Genomic DNA, 19,029 nt, shown 5'->3' with positions numbered 1-19,029 from the left:
TTTCCTTGTTTTGTTACCATTTTCTGTACATGTTGTGTGCGGTAACAAAAGAGGAAAGTAACAAAAATGTATGGAAATTCTGGGACACTTTTTGTATCCCAGTGAGATTGAAAGTACTCGTGATTCTGAGTACAATTGACCTAAAATTCCCTAAAAAAAATCAAAATAAAAAAAATGGCAAAAAAAATAAAAAATGCTCACCTACTACCTGCATAAATACTACCAAATACTACTAAACTATACGTTTTTTCTATGGGGGGTTCCCTAAAACCATAGTACGTATATAATTTTTAAATGATTGCAATAATAAAACAATGCTGTTATTAAAAACAAAAACACACATGTTTCCATAGATCCTGAAATAACTCCGTAAGATTATAGGTATGTATTTTACAGATATGTTACCATAAAGTGCTCTTTGTGGTAAAAAGATATACGCGGGTGACGAAACATAAAGGATGATGGATGAGTTGACATAATCTCTTCAAATAAGAAATTGATGTGGACTGCCGTACTATAACGAAACAGTGAGTCTCAAGTTGCAATGTTTGTTTAAAGGTAAATTGATAGAAATGACAGATATGTAGATGATGTAGGTACAAAAAAATATAAAATATTAACATAATTAATATAATTTTTACAAAGCAAAAACTCCCAAAAAAAATGGGTATAACCTAACGTGCTTTTGTTACATATAGTTAAAAGTAATTTTGTATTGATGGTAATTCTAAAATATTGTTGACGTATTTATTGCCTATCTCTTACAGCTGAATGTACCTGTAGTCACCTTTTTTATGCAAGGGCAGACAAACAAGCAGACAGGTTACCATGCGATCACTGCTTCACATCACCTCCAATTATATTTATGTTACTCATCGAAGGTCGCAAATATAATGTGAAACTTGAAGCTCTAAAATTTCGTTATCGTTATCCCCGCATATTGGTCACGGTTCAAAGAGAGTGGAGCATGAACTCCACTTTAGTAACTAATCCCAAGATGTGAGGTAAATACTAAATAGGTATTACAGTGTTTACGAAAGCGCAGTCATCTGACCTTTCAACTCAAAAGGTAGACAAGGCCCTATTAGGATAACTTTGGTTTCCTCAGAGTTATTTTTTACCCTGAAAACTTGTATATTTTGTATATATAAGTTCTAAAAACTCATTGTTACGAGCCAGCGTTAGAACCCGCCACAACTTACCTAAATTTAGCTTGTTTATTCAAAATATTGGGCGAGAGCCCTCAATAAATAACATTATGAACCGGCCGACAAAACTAATGGCAGGTTAGCCGCTTGCCCGACGATTTATCGCGGGGACGGTAAATTAATAGCGCGATAATTTGACGCGCGTGAAACCGCGCGATGTCATTCAACGCGCTCAGGCACGGCCGTATTCGAACATGACAGCGATGTCACTTATCTATGTACACATAGGATACCAAACAAGTTTTTTTGCAAAAAAAATCATTTTTGGCACAAGCTTTTATCGCCGACTGTACCTTTCTTTCAACAGCCATCTAATGCTCTCCATGACTTCTCTAAAAGCCCCTTACTCGATGGGGATACGACGTTTCATAACCGAGTTCTTATGACCACCGTTCTGCTCCATCAGCAGATCAGCTCCATGATAACATAATAATGCATTGTTATGTCATTTACATATGTGTGTAAAATTTCAGCTCAATAGGAAACCGGGAAGTGGGTCAAATTTAGCTTCTACGTTTTGACGCACACTAACTAACATACTAACAAGGCAAGTTGAATAAAAGCTTGTAAAAAGATTTTTTTTTTTGAAGTAATGTAATTTTTGACGCCGCCGTAATTTTGGTTGTTGCCTTGTTGGAACACACACAGTCCTGCAATGTGCGCCAAAGTGTAGGTCAGTCTGTAGGCATAACACAAGTCAAGGAGTGGAGTGAACGTACCTAGAGAATAAAATGGAGAATTCTTTAGTATGGAGAAACGTCCGCTTTCCTCGTTAGCTCATTATACATTAAACAGATTCAGCATAAAGAAATTGTACCCCTCAAAGTCACATAACCTCAAAATTACGTATTCGAAGATTTTTTCTCTAAACCGGCAAAGGAAAGAAAAAAGAAAAAAGACGACGGCAAATTTGAACGTGGTAAAAAAAGCAACCCTGTACCTCTCTGAGTCACAAAACCTAAAAAATCCGTATTTAAAGTATTTTTCTCAAGCCGCACTTATCCGGAAAGACGGCGTCAAATTTTCACATGGCTCCATCATTATGCAGAGGCACGACGTAATATCTTTAGTGATTTAATTTCCTTAACAACGCAAACTTAGCTCGCTATCCGTTTTATCTAAAGGAAACCTTATTAGAATGTTCTAGAGCAGGAATTCAGGGGCTCGGAGTGTTGGTTAATAAGGATTTGGGGAGTTATTTACAATGGGTCTCTCGGTGTGAGGAATAGTGTGCTCATGGCTGGCGATTGAGAGATCGTCGACCGTAAACAGAAATTACGAATATTGATTTTCATAACAATCAGGAATATACGCCATGTTTTTTTTTTGTTTTCCGTTAAATTCGACACGTAGCTAGGTTCATTATCAGGAACCACCCTGTTTATCGCTTTTTGTCAAATTCGAAAAAAAATTTTTTTTTCGTTTCTATACATAATAAATGAATTAATTAGTGTGAGAGGACAATCCATTTCTCTAAGAAACTATCTTAGAGAAATTGATTGTATTTGAACTAAAGAATCTTCCCTTAAAGTAACGCAATTCAATAAAAACAGGGTGTATAGACGAAATTGGTAACAAACACAAGGAAAACATTTTAAATAGCCTTCTGTTTAGTGACTCCACGTTCACATGAGAATTGGGTAGGTAAAGTCTTTTGAAGAGAGGCAAATAATATATTTTTCTGATAGAATACGTTAAAACGATCACGGAATGGTGGCTCTTTTATTTTAATTTCGTATAATTTATTTATTATCTTTTTACCGAATATACTTTTGTGAAATTTAATAGCAGATGAGGTGATAATGCCTTTGCGCTTGCTGAATTGTAAGAAATTAGAAAAAAACACCAATGACAGCTGTGACAATGGGAGTTTACATCGCTTTTTTTCCTATTTCCCAGGGAGACTATTTCTAATCTCCATACTATTTCCTTATTTCACACATTCAGCACGCGCAAAGGCATTGTCACTTTATTATTATTATTACTTTTACGTTATATACGGTAGCAGCGCCATGGCTAACTTAGTTAGTCATCGGCATATGCTGAATGGCAACCATTTTGGTGTATAAAGTGTTATTAGACTAAGATGTAATAGGTTAAGTTTTCATTTCTTTTTTATACACCAAATAAACATTTATTTCTTAAAGTTCAATCACCATAGAAAAATCTTCGCTGGTCTCAGGTGTTGCAGAGGTGTTAAATGATAAGCGGAATGTAGTTTAAAGCTGGTTTACTCAGAATTACGAGAAAAGACAAAGAAAGTGATACAGTGAATGTCGTTGTGAAGAGCGGATTAAATGCACAGTGAATCACGCTACGTTATACATTAATCTATGCAAACTTAACGTACCTAAGCATAATCTGAGAGCCGATTATATATAAACCTCCAGAACCCTAATCACAGGAAGATTACTAATTTATCAGTTTTCAACCTAATTGCGAACTCGGAGTGTGGTGAAAAACACTGATTACTTGCCTGCTAGACGCCGATAGCAAGTTTTTCTGCAGCTAGACGGGAAGCACGTTGCAACAGATCGCAATAATAACTGAATATCTACCTACAGGTAAGTAGTGCGTGCCTTTTCTGCAATTTTGTATCCGGTGGTTCTCTCAATACATCCTTACTTATTTGAATTTGTTCGCTATCAAACAACTTTGAGTGTCTAACGTTCCTTGGATTGATTTTTCAATTTCTGTTAGAAAAATAAAAGCAAAAAGTATAGTAGCTACAATAAATTATATTTCATGTCCGTCTTTGGGTCACATGTTTACATAATATATGTGTACGAAATTTCAAGTAAATCGGTCCAGTAGTTTCGGAGAAAATGGCTGTGACAGACGGACAGACAGACACACGAATGATCCTATAAGGGTTCCGTTTTTCCTTTTTGGGGTACAGAACCCTAACAAACAAACAGACACACACACACTTTCCCATTTATAATATAATATGAGTATGGATTATATTATATTCTCAAACGAACGAAGTCGAGGGCTTTCCGATTGTATTTTCACGGAAAAGTACGAACCTGTTATGTTTTTTCAATGAGTTTTACGAACAGTACTGATTTTACCTGAAGTAGCACGGCAAATAATAATATTTCTGAAAAACTACGATGGCAAATGATTACGCACTGTAATGTATTCTGCGACGTCCTGCTTGGTAGGCTATTCGGCTTCACGTGTCACTTTTGAACTTTTATCGTAAGGGCTTGACAAGAATGGTGACAAAAATGCAACAGTAATACCACTGCTCCAAAAAAACTGCTCCTTTTTTTCATAATTAGGAGTCTACATGAGATAGTCTTCAGTAAAAAACACCAAGTCAGCGCTCGGACGCCAAGTTCCGCTGAGTAGCGGAATCGACTCAATTAGTATTGATCCCTGCGGCCGTAACTTTGCTGGCCAAAGACAACTTGTTAAATTACCCAATATATAACAAACTTTCACAAACGGGTGAAATGTTTTAAGCAGTTTTATGCCTAAAATTTGCAAACTTTACCTTAATAAAGTAGCGATTTTGAAAAATTTTCTTAGATATTTTGAGTTAGTGCTGTGGTTAGTGGCGTAAAATGAGAGGCCTCTAAGAGAGTGCCAATTTATTGGTCCGGTGCTACTCCTTTGTCAATTGTTGAATTGAAGTTAATTAAGGTCAGGCTTTACCATCTAATTCCAGCAATAATATCACCAATACTAAACAGCAGGGTTAGCACATGATTGCCGCGAGATAGACTACCCGTCCTTATTATGTCATTAATACAGTTAGAAAAAGACATGCAATCTATCTCGCGGCAATCATGTGTATACATACTGATCAGGGACATGCTTTGGAATATTTTTTACACACTCTATTTACTTTAGTAAGTAGTATCAATTTAAAGCCCCATCACGTAGACTAATATAAAACCGCAGCGCGCAGTACGATCAATAGTACATTGCGTAAGAAAACACCATATGTACTGAAAAAGTAAAAAATATCCTGATAAGGTAAAAAATTGGAGTTACGAGGAATAACCTAACCTAACCTAACCACAAAATTAAAATTTTGAAAAAACCCCCGACCGCGACCTAGTGGACCGATTTTCATGAAACATGGCTACGAACACTCCCGACTAACTCAGCTTTCAGACAAAAAAAACTAAATCAAAATCGGTTCATCCGTTCGAGAGCTACGATGCCACAGACAGACACACACAGACAGACAGACAGACAGACAAACAGACAGACAGACAGACAGACATACACACAGACAGACACGTCAAACTTATAACACCCCTTCGTTTTTGCGTCGGGGGTTAAAAAAATACTTACAGACCTAATACTCCATTTTTAAAGAAACCACAATTTCGTCCACAGAATCAAAAGACTGTTCACTATCACTGCCTGACATGTACTACACGCACAAAACTAACTAAATCACTGCGATAATCATTTTATTTAAATTCCGACTGCGCCATGTTAAGGTATCTAGTTTAGGAGTCGTGAATCAAACACGGGCTTCGAGCTGAGACTGATTTATTCCACGTGAATGTAATCTTACCCACATATGTACAATTATAAAAGTACCTACACAGTCCACATAAACTACGCATTTCGTGATCTAGTTTTTAACCCTCGAACTCATGTCAAAGTCGACAGTGCCGTCCATTTCTAAGAAAAAGTAGTTATCACAGCAACTTCATTACAATTCTAAATGAAGCCTTTTAAATTTTAATGAACAAAGGGTTATTTGTCCGCGGAGGTAAAAAAAAGCAATTATTGTAATGGCGGAGATGTTGCGCTAATCGCAGGGGGGTAAATAGGGGAAAATGGGGTAAGCGGGAGCCAATTATGTAAATAGATTGCGTCATCGCCCGTGATGCTACAGGGTAATTGAAAACAAGAGGATGAAAGCAAAAGCAGGCTTAATGTATGTTTTTTAACGACTCATAAATTTTACTTTGCGTTGAAACTGAGAGAACACAAGACAAAGAAAAAGTGTATCTCAAAAAAGGTAATACGAAAATAAGCACTTTTAGAACATGTTTATAGATATTTTTATGCTAAACTCAGAATCAAAAGCAGGTGATCAAAATACTAAAGATACTTTAAAACGCTACTACAACTAAAATTCAACATTAAATTCACAATGTTTTCAATAAAATAAGAATAAATCTACTACATGACAGGTTCCTTATTTGCCCAAAAACTTAGTCTGGCTGTGCAAAGGGAGGTAATGTCTTCAGTATCCCAGGTTCGATTCCGGAACCTCCTCATAAAATTGCCTATCCACTTTTATCTTATATATAAATTATCAATGTAAAAACAAAGCGTTCGAAGTGAATTAAGAATCAAAATAAATTAAACCTCTCAAATAAAGTAATTCAAGTAACAGTCAATTATTTTCTAAAAGAATATTAATATTATACACGGTGTAATATGAGGAAACCGAAAGATATTAACTACGCATTTTTGAGGGCAAAATAAAGATAAAATGTTTCATGACGTCAAGCAAATTTCGCCAAAAATGTTTTTTCAGTACAGATGGCGTTTTTTTTACGCACTTGTGCGAGAAGTGGTTCATTATATGCCAGGTCGAAACTTCGGAGGCTCATCTGTACTGAAAAACGTAGTACGATACACGTGCGAAAAGGAAATTCGTAACTCGTGTCGATTTAAAACACTCCCTTCGGTCGTGTTTTAATTTATCGCCACTCGTTTCGAACTTCCTTTTTACGCACTTGTATCGTAATGTACTATTTTGTGTATATTTTTTTTTTTGGTATTTTTGGATGTATTTTCATAAAAAGTAAATGTTATTCGCAAAACTGGCCCTTTAAATAAAAAATTGCATTTTTTTTCTGAAAAAAATACTTTTTTGCAATAAAATAAATAAAATAAAATAAATAAAAATAGTTTATTTGCCAAAAAGTATTACAAGTATTTTACCTTTGACCACCACACTAGGCTAGGCCTGTCTCGTGGAGTCAGTCTAATCCAAACATTATCATTTACATAATTATTACATTTACATTTTTCCTACGCTGAAGAAACAATTCTATGACTAAAGCTAACCAGACTTAACAATTGTACCTAACACGGTTAAACACAGTATAGCAATTTATAGCAGTATAGCAATGTGTGATTAGTTACTTTTTAATATCTATCAACGAGGATAGTTAGATTATGTCCGAAACAGCGTTTTTTGTTCGAGAAATAATAAGTAGATTGTTATTTTTTTAAATGCTTATAACTCTGAAAGTAGGCGAAATCCTGAAAAGTTTATAATATGACATTTTACTCTTCTAATATAATGAGGAATACGCTGTTAAAATTATTCGGTTATCTCATGTTACACCTGTATAAAGAACATACGCCTCAGCCGTGGCCGGTCAAGCACGAGTCATTCATATCTTATCTTAAAGTCTAGAAGCATTATGAAATTACGAGATTATGCGGTATTATGTCATAATGAAACTGATAATCATTGATGCAAGTGACAGTGATAATCAAAGAAGTAACTTCAGCATGTGACTCTGTTTGTCAAATAACCTAAATAATAAATAATAAAGGGCTGGCCAGTATTTTGCTAAGATAATAAGCATCGCCATTCGGCGAGGCAAAGCGGCAACCTTTTGGGCACGCTGCCTGGTGACGACTTGCAGGGTGTTTTTGGGTTGTAGGTGTGTGTGTGTGTTTTTTTTAAAGTATACAAACTTAGAACTTTAGAACTCCTAATATTCATATGATTAGGTACCATATGTATCATATGAACCTATAGACAAATAGACTTTAGAATATCGTTACTCAAATGAAGTTAATTTGGATACCGCTGACAATAATCTAATTGACAGGTTTAAGTGCTGGAGTAGCAAAAAATAATGACTTTCGTCACCTTTGACTTTATCACTATTGTAAGTATAATGCATTCGCAAACATCTTCCTAAACTATCACATTTTATTATATTCATGTAGGTAATATTATATTTATTATATTCATGTAATATTAAGATAAGTTGTTAATACTTAATTGATAAATAAAACAAGATAAATACCTTAAGCATTACCATTCACTAGTTTAGTCTTAAGAATGTTAAGCATAGTGCTTGTTCTCTTTGCCTCTCTCGTGTACCTCTACGTAACGAGAAATTTTAATTACTGGGTGGAACGAGGCGTAAAACATGACAAGCCCTTGCCGGTGTTTGGAAACGCAAAGGACAAGTTCCTTCAGAGGATTAGCCAGTGCGACCTGTATTCCGAAGTCTACAGAAAATACCCCAGCGAGAAATACGTAGGTCTATACTTAGCCAATGAGCCACAATTGATTCTAAGAGACCCCGAACTTATCAAGCACGTATTAATAGCTGATTTTCAGCATTTTTATGCTCGTGGAATCCTGCCAGTGGAAAATGATCTCGAGCCAATGTTTAGAAATATTTTCTTTGCCGATGGAGACTTGTGGAAACTTCTGAGGCAGCGGCTGACTCCCGCGTTTACATCTGGCAAGTTGAAAGCCATGTTTACCTTAATTGTGGAAAGGGCTGAAAAATTGCAGGTCTTATGTGCAGACGCAGCTGAGGTCGGTGTTGACGTAGACATGAGAGACCTGATGGCGAGGTATACGACTGACCTCATAGGAGCATGCGGTTTCGGCATAGATGCTGCCAGCTTAAATGACGAAAACTCTACGTTCCGACTGCTAGGAAAACGGTCTTTCCAAAGAATCAGGCGAGATGGTTTTGTTGCTTGGCTTAAATTTACAGCGCCAAATTATTTCAGAAAACTTCACTTCTTAGCGCCTGAAATAGAACAATATACGACGTCAATAGTGAAGAATATTCTAGAAAATCGGAATTATAAGCCTGTGGGACGGAACGATTTTGTAGATTTACTTCTCGAATTAAAACAGAAAGGGACTATAGTTGGAGAGTGAGGTTGGAGAGTTTCCAAAGGGAAAAGCGAAGTTCTGATGGATCGCCAGAGAAAATTTAGTTAGAGTTAGATTTTACATTGATGGCTTCTCAGATACTAGTCTTCTTTATAGCTGGGTTTGACACGTCATCCTCAGCTACTAGCTACCTGCTGCATCAACTCGCCTTTCACTCTGAGGCCCAGAAAGAATGTCAAGAGGAGATCGATGAAGTAGTGAATCGACATGGCAGGTTGTGTTTTGAAGCTATTGAAGAGCTAAAATATTTGAAGATGTGTTTCAGGTAGGTACATTTTTACTACTGGTAAAACTTATAAAAGAATAAAAATCTTGAAAGAAAATTTCGTATTAAAACCTTATTCAGTCAATGATTGTCCACAACTCTAAATGGTCTTCGTTTTAAACATGAACTATTGATTTCTTCATGTTTCAGAGAAGCAATGCGTATGTTTCCTTCTATCGGGTATCTCAAGAGACGGTGTGTCAAACGCTATACGATCCCGGGAACTAACGTGACCATTGACAAAGGTATCGGCGTTGTGGTGCCCATACATGCTATGCAGAACGATGGACAATATTTTCCGGTAAATATTTAAAATATAGATATATATTATTAGAGGATCTGCTGTATATGAGGTATCTCAGCATTTGACATCACAATTTTTTTTATATATGCACCAATATAGAAGTGGTGATTTAATCGTGTTAATTTAAATGAAATGAACTTTGTAATGCCTTGGGCGGCTGCAGACTAACGTTTTATTATGAGAGTACGAGCGTCTTCGTTCCTAAAAATCAAATATAGGGACAGTAGTAAGGTACAGCGGGGAAATCTCGACTGATCCATTTTTTCCACTATTAAGTTGAGTTCCATACGTATCCATTGAACACGCGTGCCATATATAACCAGTGGACATGGACACCCCAATTAATAATGCAAACATTGTAAAACATGGAAAAAAGTGGATCAGTTGCATTTGCCCCTAGTCGAAATTGCACCATTTTGCACCACAGTTTGGAAACACAGCATATCAATACAAATTCATTAGTAATATTAATGCTTTTAGGATCCAAGTGAGTTCAAGCCAGAGCGGTTCAGCCCAGACAACATGAACAGTATTCAAAATCACGTGTACCTGCCTTTCGGAGAGGGGCCAAGAGCATGCACAGGTAGGTATCTAATCAATATAGGAACATTATTATCACATTCAGTGCGCCATTTCAACTATCGGGTATTTTACGATTCCGTGTCCAGGCCAGACCACACAATAGACGGGATATTGATGCTGGATTTAGCTAGTGGCAGACCCGACAGTGGACACTGTTCTTAACGAGCAAAGTACCCTATCGTGTAACAACCAACTTTCGGGTTCTATGTGTACCCGAGTATCGGATCTTACATAATATTTCCGTTGCATGGCGCCGGGTGGCAACTGTATATATGTTACCTAATAAGATATCTGATATTTGATAACTGAACTTTGGTCACCAAAGGGAGAAATTGTATATTATCTTATCTGTACTCTTGTCACCATATTGTTATCATTTAATACATGAATTGTTGATTATATCATAATTTATTATATCATCATAATACGGTATTAATTCGCGAGGGTTACGTAAAAGTGACTTTGATAATTGCGTGATGCGAATATCCAGCATCATATGCCTGCAATAATTTAATGTAACTATTTATTATAATAGGTTTTTTGTTACTTAAATTAAAGTATGGTTCAACATATTACATGCCTTTCATATAAAAGTACATATAGTCTTTGCAATAGGAGAAGAGTCGTAGAACATATTGTCACTACTTTTAAAAAATCTCGTATCTCACGCTGTTCCTCAAAATTAAAACGCAGTAAGTCTATATGCATTCCATAGATACTTACTACAATTTTCTTTTCATTGACAGACGAAGATACAAGTTTTTTTTAAAGTAGTGACGATATGGGTTCTTACATTTTACGAAACTGCTGCCTGCGTAGCCGAATGCACAAACGCTCACGAAGCACTCACGAAACGAAACGCTCGTAGATAATTATCTATCTCTATCGCTCATGCATATTGGCATGACAGACCCAGACTACCTTTCGCGACGTTTCCTTTTCGTTTCGCGTCTTAGAAATGCCATTCGGCTACGGAGCCTGGTCACTTTCCGCACAGACTACAATATCTAAATTGCAAAATATTTATCATTTCTACTGTTCTCAGGTGAGCGACTAGGTATGTTACAGTCACTGGCAGGAGTGGCGGCCATACTGCAGCGTTGCTCCGTGGAACCAGGACCCACTACTGTTAGGACTCCCGACACGTATCCCACTTCCACAATCACTCAAATTATACGTGGAGGTCTACCGTTGAGAGTGCGAGTCAGAGTTCCTCAGAATAATATAAATGGGACTAAGTAAAATAAAATTGTTTTTATTATTTATATTTTTGTTATTTTTATCGTCTTGTACAAAAGAAACAAGAACCTTTATGAAAAAACTCATGCATTTTTCTGAATCAATTAAGTTGACATTTGGTACATGTATAATACCTACAATTTGATATTCTACGAAAAAAAATCTTATTTGTGTGTGGTTTGTGCTTCGAACACGGAGCAACGTATTCACCGTAAAGCGTAAGCACCTGTCAATGCGAGAAAGAGTACGTAATCTGACGCAAAATAAATTACTTAATTTGATTTGAAATTATGATGACTTTAAAACAAGGAAGGTAAATATAAAAACGAAATAATACCGTTTACGCTATTAATAGTACCCATCGATTCAGAAAATAATAGGAAAGTACCTAAAAGGAGTTTAAACTGTTTGGATACTAACGATATTAGTATCGGCAGTATCGGCTGATATCAACTAAAATTATACAATACTATTACAAAACGTTTCAATTTTCGTAAGCCCCGGAACGGCTATAATCATACGGGTCTCTGAGGAAATAATTAAAAACAGTTTTGGCACGGTCCCGTACGTATTTTCATTACGTTTGTGATTGTATTGAAATATTGTGTTCGACCATTACCAGCGTGGCTCCGCGCCAAACCAATATGCAAGTGTTCAGGCGACTATGCGAACAGAAGCCTTGAAAATGACGTAAATACTTATTACTTTAAACCACGCTTACTACCTTTCAGTCGTGAGTGACGTTTTGGGACTACAACAACACGAAAAGGCTTAAATAAGTGTTATTTTCCGAAGAACATACGTCTTTTTGGTTATAGGATATCGAGCTGTGATCACATATATTGCGGGCACTTTGTAAGACAGGATTGGAGACTCGCTTTATTTTACGTGAGTTGTTGTCGCTCTGTGTTTGGTTTATGATATTGGGAAGCGGGTTAAATGTACTGTTTTTAGGCATTGACAAAATTTTATATGGTGCTTAAAGAAAATTCGTAGTTATTTCATACGTACGTAAACACTTTTGGTGTTGGTGACCTAGTACAGTCAACAACACAGCTGTGTATACAGACAAAGTGCCAAAAATATGAATTCAGAACTTTATTACCTGTACATAAAGGTGTGTATACATTTTTTGGCACTTTGTCTGTATACACAGATGTGTTGTTGACTGTACGAGTATGTACGACATCGGAATGTCATCATCGGTTCGGTAAATTTGTATGTACGATAGTTTGGTGCTTTAAAAGTTACTTAATCTATAATTTGCATCAACGATACTTGTAATTATTTAATGTATCATTATGTATGTTTTTTCGACAACAACTAAGAATAAACATTTAAGTACTTATGTACATGTATTTTAACCACAGAAATTTTAACTTAAGCCCTCAGAAATTCGCATGCCAATGTGATGATTAGACAGTCTAAAATAGAAAAAATTAAATTATTCACCTAAATTATCATCTGACTACTTTGCTTTATGATCATTAGCTTAATGATCTTCTCCACCTTTATCCATTACATTCAAAGGCCTTTATCACTCAAAGCGTACGCGATATCCTTCATCCCCATGTCCAAGTTAAGACCACTAAAATTGGATTAATTAAGATAGCCAGCTTACGTGTTAATTAAAGACTAACGTGTGCTGAGACTGTCCGACCACCTATGTCATAGAATAAATAATAATACTTACGCACAGACAGGACACTTCCTAGAAAAGCGAAGTTCGATAGCATTTGCTATCGATAATAAATAGGCTACTTGCCCTCTAGTCAAATCAGCTTCTTTTTTAGAGCTGTCAAAACGAATTTGAACGATTGCTAATATGGAATTAATATCAAATTGTGCCGAGTGACGTCACGGTCAATTGATTTACTTAATATATTTCTCTCGGACTTCTTCTTCTCGGAAAATAGAAATGGAGTTTAAAAATACATAACTTACGTCCGTTTTTTCGTATAATTATCGGGTGCTTTTTTTCGTGCATGGAATAAAATATCTAACTTTAACTACAGGCAAGTAGCCTATTTATGGTTGTCAAGAATTAATCAAATGTTACCTATAAACACATAGTTTGTTACCCATCTGTAACTATTAATGTGTCAAGTTTATTTATTACCCTAATAGTGAAAATCATAATGAAAACCATATTTATGAATTTTGTACTACTAAATATTAATGTTCTACTACTAAATATTGAAATTTCTTTTGGGACAAATAAATATCTTTAAACCGAATTGTCTTATCTGTGGTAGCGCACGCAAAAGGTAGTCAAGTTGTACTAACGTCAATAATTTCTACGTAGCAATGCGAGCCGAAATCGCCTGATCGGGAAAGTCCTGCTGTCCTGCTACCTTCTTAAATGTTATCTCAATGACAAAAATAGTTACAGCTATTAAAACTAGTATCACTTCAAGTCCCTACTCTAGAGTAAAGTTAGGCATTAGTCTTACCGCACAATGCAACAGTTAACTGCTTACAACTTTGCCCATTTGACCAGTCAAAAATGGCCTTTATATCTTCACTCTAAAGTCTTGGCACTTTAAGGAGACAAGGATTAACTTGAATTGGACGTCATCTCGCAAGTTTGGTTTAATTAAAGTTTCTAGTTCGCAATTCGTGGAGTCTCAGTTGGGTTAACAATTTGCATTTTATGTTTGAGCGTTTGTTATAATCGGCTTTAGAGTGTTTCTGTATTGTTATTGAGTGTTTACATTTGTTTTGTGTTGTTATTTCTACGCAGCATGAGTTTTGACTTTGACTAAGTTTGGAGTATGCTTTCAGTTTGATTGAATACAGCCCGTTGTCAATTAAGCCTTTTTTTGTTAAGACGACAGGGACAAGCTACGTGAGTGTGAACGGGAAAGCGTCCCACTTTGTCGATTGCTATAACGCCGCTTTTTCAGTTTATTCATAAATACAGATACAAGTACCTAAGTCTTGCCTTAATGGTAATGACAAAGTGGGACGTTTTACTAAACACACTCACATAATATAGTGCTACAGAAATGCAATAGCTAATACAGACTAATAACTTGCTGTTATCTATTTAACAGCTATTTTCTTTGATATGATGCCCTTCTTTGTACAAGCGTATTATATCTACGATTACAAATCATTAATTTTGTATTTTTCTACGGTGAACTAACAAATAAAGTTATTATTTTTACCACAACTACAATAAAAAAGCTCTCATTTTCATTGCAAGTTTTCCTAACGACGGGAAACTTTAAGTAAGATTTTCACAAGTTACAAGTTTCGCTAGTTGATATAAAAATAAGAACTTTTTTACTTTAAAAAAATCGGCCACCCGTACTGAAAGCGAGGACCGTAAACTTAAAAATAGACAATAAAAAAAAACTTTAAAAAAATATGTAGCTCTTCCAGCAAACCGTTTTAATCACGGCTCTAAGATCTCATTATCTGAAGTGGGTTGGCCTAAAATAATACCGGAAGTAAAGAAGAATGCCGGCGAATTTATTACATTTATTATCGCGATGTTGTTCGTTCCATATTTTTTTATGAATAAACATAGGTAGGTAGGTATATATCTTTATAAAAAATAAATCTGACATCCGACTGATACGAAAAAAAAAGGAAATCATATTATCTCTTATGCATAATAATTTAATTTTACTTATAAATAAATAAATACGTAGACATTATACAGGACTTTCTTACTACCTACACGTATTGAATAAGTCCCAGGACAAAAGGGCTTTTATTGTGGGTAGGTACTAAGATGACATATTTAATGTACACAGAAAACATTCATGACTCATCCATGTGCCGATGGTCCTGGGTTCGAAACCCAATACGGGCAAGTATCGGCTTAGAAGGCGGGGACACCGTGCACACTCGGCACCCTACTTCTTACTCTGTTACTTATTTTTGAAAATTATATGGCCAAAATCGCGACATCAATTTTAAATTCGGAATAGAGCTGCCGCCCTCGCTCCCCGCCTAATGTGACGCGCGGAGTTTAGATAACAAAACATATTTCCTGAAAGAATCACAGCCTCCCAAGTCCGCTCATGGTCCGCATCTTTAGACAGATGAGTCACTTTACAAAATATAACAGGACTGGAGAGTGATGGTAGCAAATATCATCAGTTAGCTCGTTAGGTAGACATCTGTAAAATTGCCGGTCATAACTGGCAGGTACGAGTATAAGAGTATCTCAGGACAATCAGGACACTGGACAGAACTATTTATTAAGAGCTTATTTAGACCCAACAGTGGGCGATAAAAGGCTGATATGATGATGAAAAACAGTAGGTATCAATACATAGCTAAACGAAAACTTTATGAATTCGTTCATGCAATATTTTACAATCAGTAAAGTTAATGAACACACACAATAAGTAAATACTAGGTACGTTTTCATAATACTGCAACATTGCAAAGATTCATTCAAGGTTGCCTTGAATGAATCTTTGCAACTTTGAATTCGGCAACCTTCAAATTAAGAGTGAGCAGGCATCTTCTGGGCGAGCTCACTCCATCGTAGAACACGTCTGTGTCTTTGGCTAGTCTGTGGCCAAGAGTAAGCCCATTTATTAGTAAAAAAGGAAAATTAGTGTTTTTTTAAAAAACACTTATAGCAAAAAATGGCCGACGGGCCCAACTAGGTAATATCTTATACTTTTAAACGAGCAATTCTTGTATATTTGTTTATTTATTTATTTATTTATTTATACCGACGATCTCGGAAACCGCTCTAACGATTTCGCTGAAATTTGTTATGTGGGGGTTTTCGGGGATGAAAAATCAATCTAACTTATCCTTAAGTCCCGGAAAACGCGAATTTTCGAGTTTTCATGCGTTTTTCTTCGAGCGCCATCTCGTATGGAGTAGTTGTATTATTAAGACAGAATTCTTCCGGTCGATGTAGATACTATTTATTGCAAAAACTAGATGGCGACACAGGTCAAAGCCCCGTATACGAAGCAACAAACATTGAGTAACTTATGAATCTTTCAAGTTATTTCATAATTTTCATATTACTAAAATGAATACACCACGAATAGAAAATTACACAATTTTTTTGAATGACAATTTTTGTGGCGAAACGCGCGCCATCTCGTGTGAAGTAGTTGTATTGTGAAGACTGAGAATTCTTTCGCTCGATGTAGGTACTATTTATTATCAAACTAGATGGCGACACAGGTCAAGGATACGAAACAACAAACATTGACTAACTTATGATTCGCGGGTGACAAAACTTGCGTATTCATTAAGTGCTTTAATTATTATTACGAATTTTAAGCTTCTTCCATTATCTCAGTAGTATTTTTAAAATTAAATACTTCAAACAGAAGTGCTAATTACATTCTAGAATTATCCGGAAATAATAGGTACATACCGCCATCTGTTAATTGTAATCCGTACTAGCAAGTACTGTTATTTTAGAACTACGAACAAGTAAGAACGAGTAATTCTTGTATGTTTATTTATATATTTAAACCTCTCTAACGATTTCGCTGAAATTTGCTATGTGGGGGTTTTCGGGGGTGAAAAATCGATCTAGCGTAGCCTTAGCGCCATCTCGTGTTGAGTAGTTGTATTGTTAAGACAGAATTCTCGGGCAGCAAAATTAACGACCATATTTTACTTACGTATACGGCTGCGCATAGCTCAGCGATAAGGTCGATCTAATGTTCGCAGACAGATCAATTGTCAGGGTTTCGAATCCCGACCAAAAATTAAGTTTTTGTTTTTATTTTTTTTTATTTTTTTTATAACAGTTTTTTTTTATATAAAGACGTGATATAATAAAATAGAACCGAGCGAAGCTCGGTCACCCAGATATTGCAGACATTAAACGTCGATACGCCCTCTACATTATCCCAAAGTTTCATCCTTGAGAATTCGAGGAAAGTCTGGCGGCTCTGGGTTCTTAGTCCATAACTGTTGTGTATGATGTAACCTGTAACCATCTTCGTAAACCCAACAGTGAGCTAGCTGCGCAACACTTTTGTGTAAGGCCCGATCTGGTCATTTACGTGCGATCGGAATCTCATGGCCGGGCCATTACCGCCAGACTGAATAGCCTCGAATATCCCCGAACGTTCCCGAACGTTCCCGAACATGTCCAAATGCGCCCGAAGTTCAGGTTTATCCTTCGAGTAGGTTCTGTGGCGTCCTTGGCTGTTATCTCGTAAATGTTGGAGTATGTCGTCACATCAAAAATCACATTCGTCGCACATCGTGCATTCTCTGCGCTTGAAATCGGCATTTTATTCGGTAAAGCTAAAAACTTCAAAAAAGTGAAACTAGTAAACTACAAGTATTCTCTGTATTTATTTCAATTCTCTAGACTAGTGGGGTATTTTAACAATAAGAAACTCGGAACTAAACTATGATAACAAATACAAGTATTATTATTATCATATTACCAAAATATGATAGAAATTAGAGAAGTCTATTACTAGGTATTTTTACGATGATGTATTAATGGATTTTTCTCCTCACTAGCTCGGAAACACGTGTTTTGTCCTTTAATACCAGCGGGTAAAAACGCATTTTATCCACTAGTGGGTAAAGTAATTTGACCTTGGATAAAGTTAAATTAACTGCTTTAAAATTGATAAAAGTAGGGGAACCTAGTAATAAAGATTATTTACCACCTGTGGAACTACTGGAAGCAGTGATAGACGCATTTTTTGCGTTGTAGTTTCCTCGCTATAGTGAGGGAAAAAGTTTTGTGTTAGACCGTTTTCACATTATCCGATCCGATATCGGATGTCGGAAGGATTTCAATAGAAAAAATCCAAGATGGCGCCTGTAATGTATGGTATATCGGTCCGACATCCGATATCGGATCGGATAATGTGAAACCGCACTTACACTCGGGTGCAAATGTATTTTACTTCTCGTGTGTTAAAAAACTCACAAGTTCAGGATTATATTTTCGAACCACTCGCTTCGCTCGTGGTCCAACTATAAAACTTGCTCGTTTTTCAACTCCACACTCGGCGTTAAAATACAACTTTGCCCCCTTGTAGAACAAATAACTATTAACGCGGATGCGACACGTTTAGTGATATTTTTAAATTAAGTTCGGAAAACACCAGGGAGGTAAAAAAATTTTGTTAAGTAGGAACGAATTTATTTCCAACTGACTGGATATATGGAATAATGAAGGAATCATAATATGACTATTCTTACAATAGCTCGCTCGCTACATTATATCATGAATTCAAGACCGGAACAAGTCAAGCTATTCCAATCGTACAGAACATAAACAGTAGCTTCTTTTAATAGTGATATAAGTATGTGTAGCACGTAGTTTATTTCTTACACTTACACTTAAACTTAAGAAATCATATTCTTACTTAGTCCAGTATGTACATTTTAGCAAGAATTCACGACCAGCCGGGTACAGCGTAGGTCGGCGGCGACGGAGTTCACGCGAGCCCTGAGTTATTCCAATTGGATATTACATAGGAGCAAATTTTATAAATAGTTCAGTAGTTTTTGACTACATCGCGAACACACATAC

At 36.1% G+C, this 19,029-nt stretch overlaps 1 pseudogene; it reads left to right on the top strand.

The window, feature by feature from the left end:
* Positions 1 to 8,277: 8,277 nt before the first annotated feature.
* LOC125234204 lies at positions 8,278 to 11,528 on the top strand (annotated as a pseudogene).
* The last annotated feature ends 7,501 nt before the right edge of the window (positions 11,529 to 19,029 follow it).

Source organism: Leguminivora glycinivorella, chromosome 15 (genome assembly GCF_023078275.1).
Source record: "Leguminivora glycinivorella isolate SPB_JAAS2020 chromosome 15, LegGlyc_1.1, whole genome shotgun sequence".
Taxonomy (NCBI): Eukaryota; Metazoa; Arthropoda; class Insecta; order Lepidoptera; family Tortricidae; genus Leguminivora; species Leguminivora glycinivorella.
Note: the sequence above shows the minus strand (reverse complement) of the source record. Positions and strands in the feature narration are given on the sequence as shown.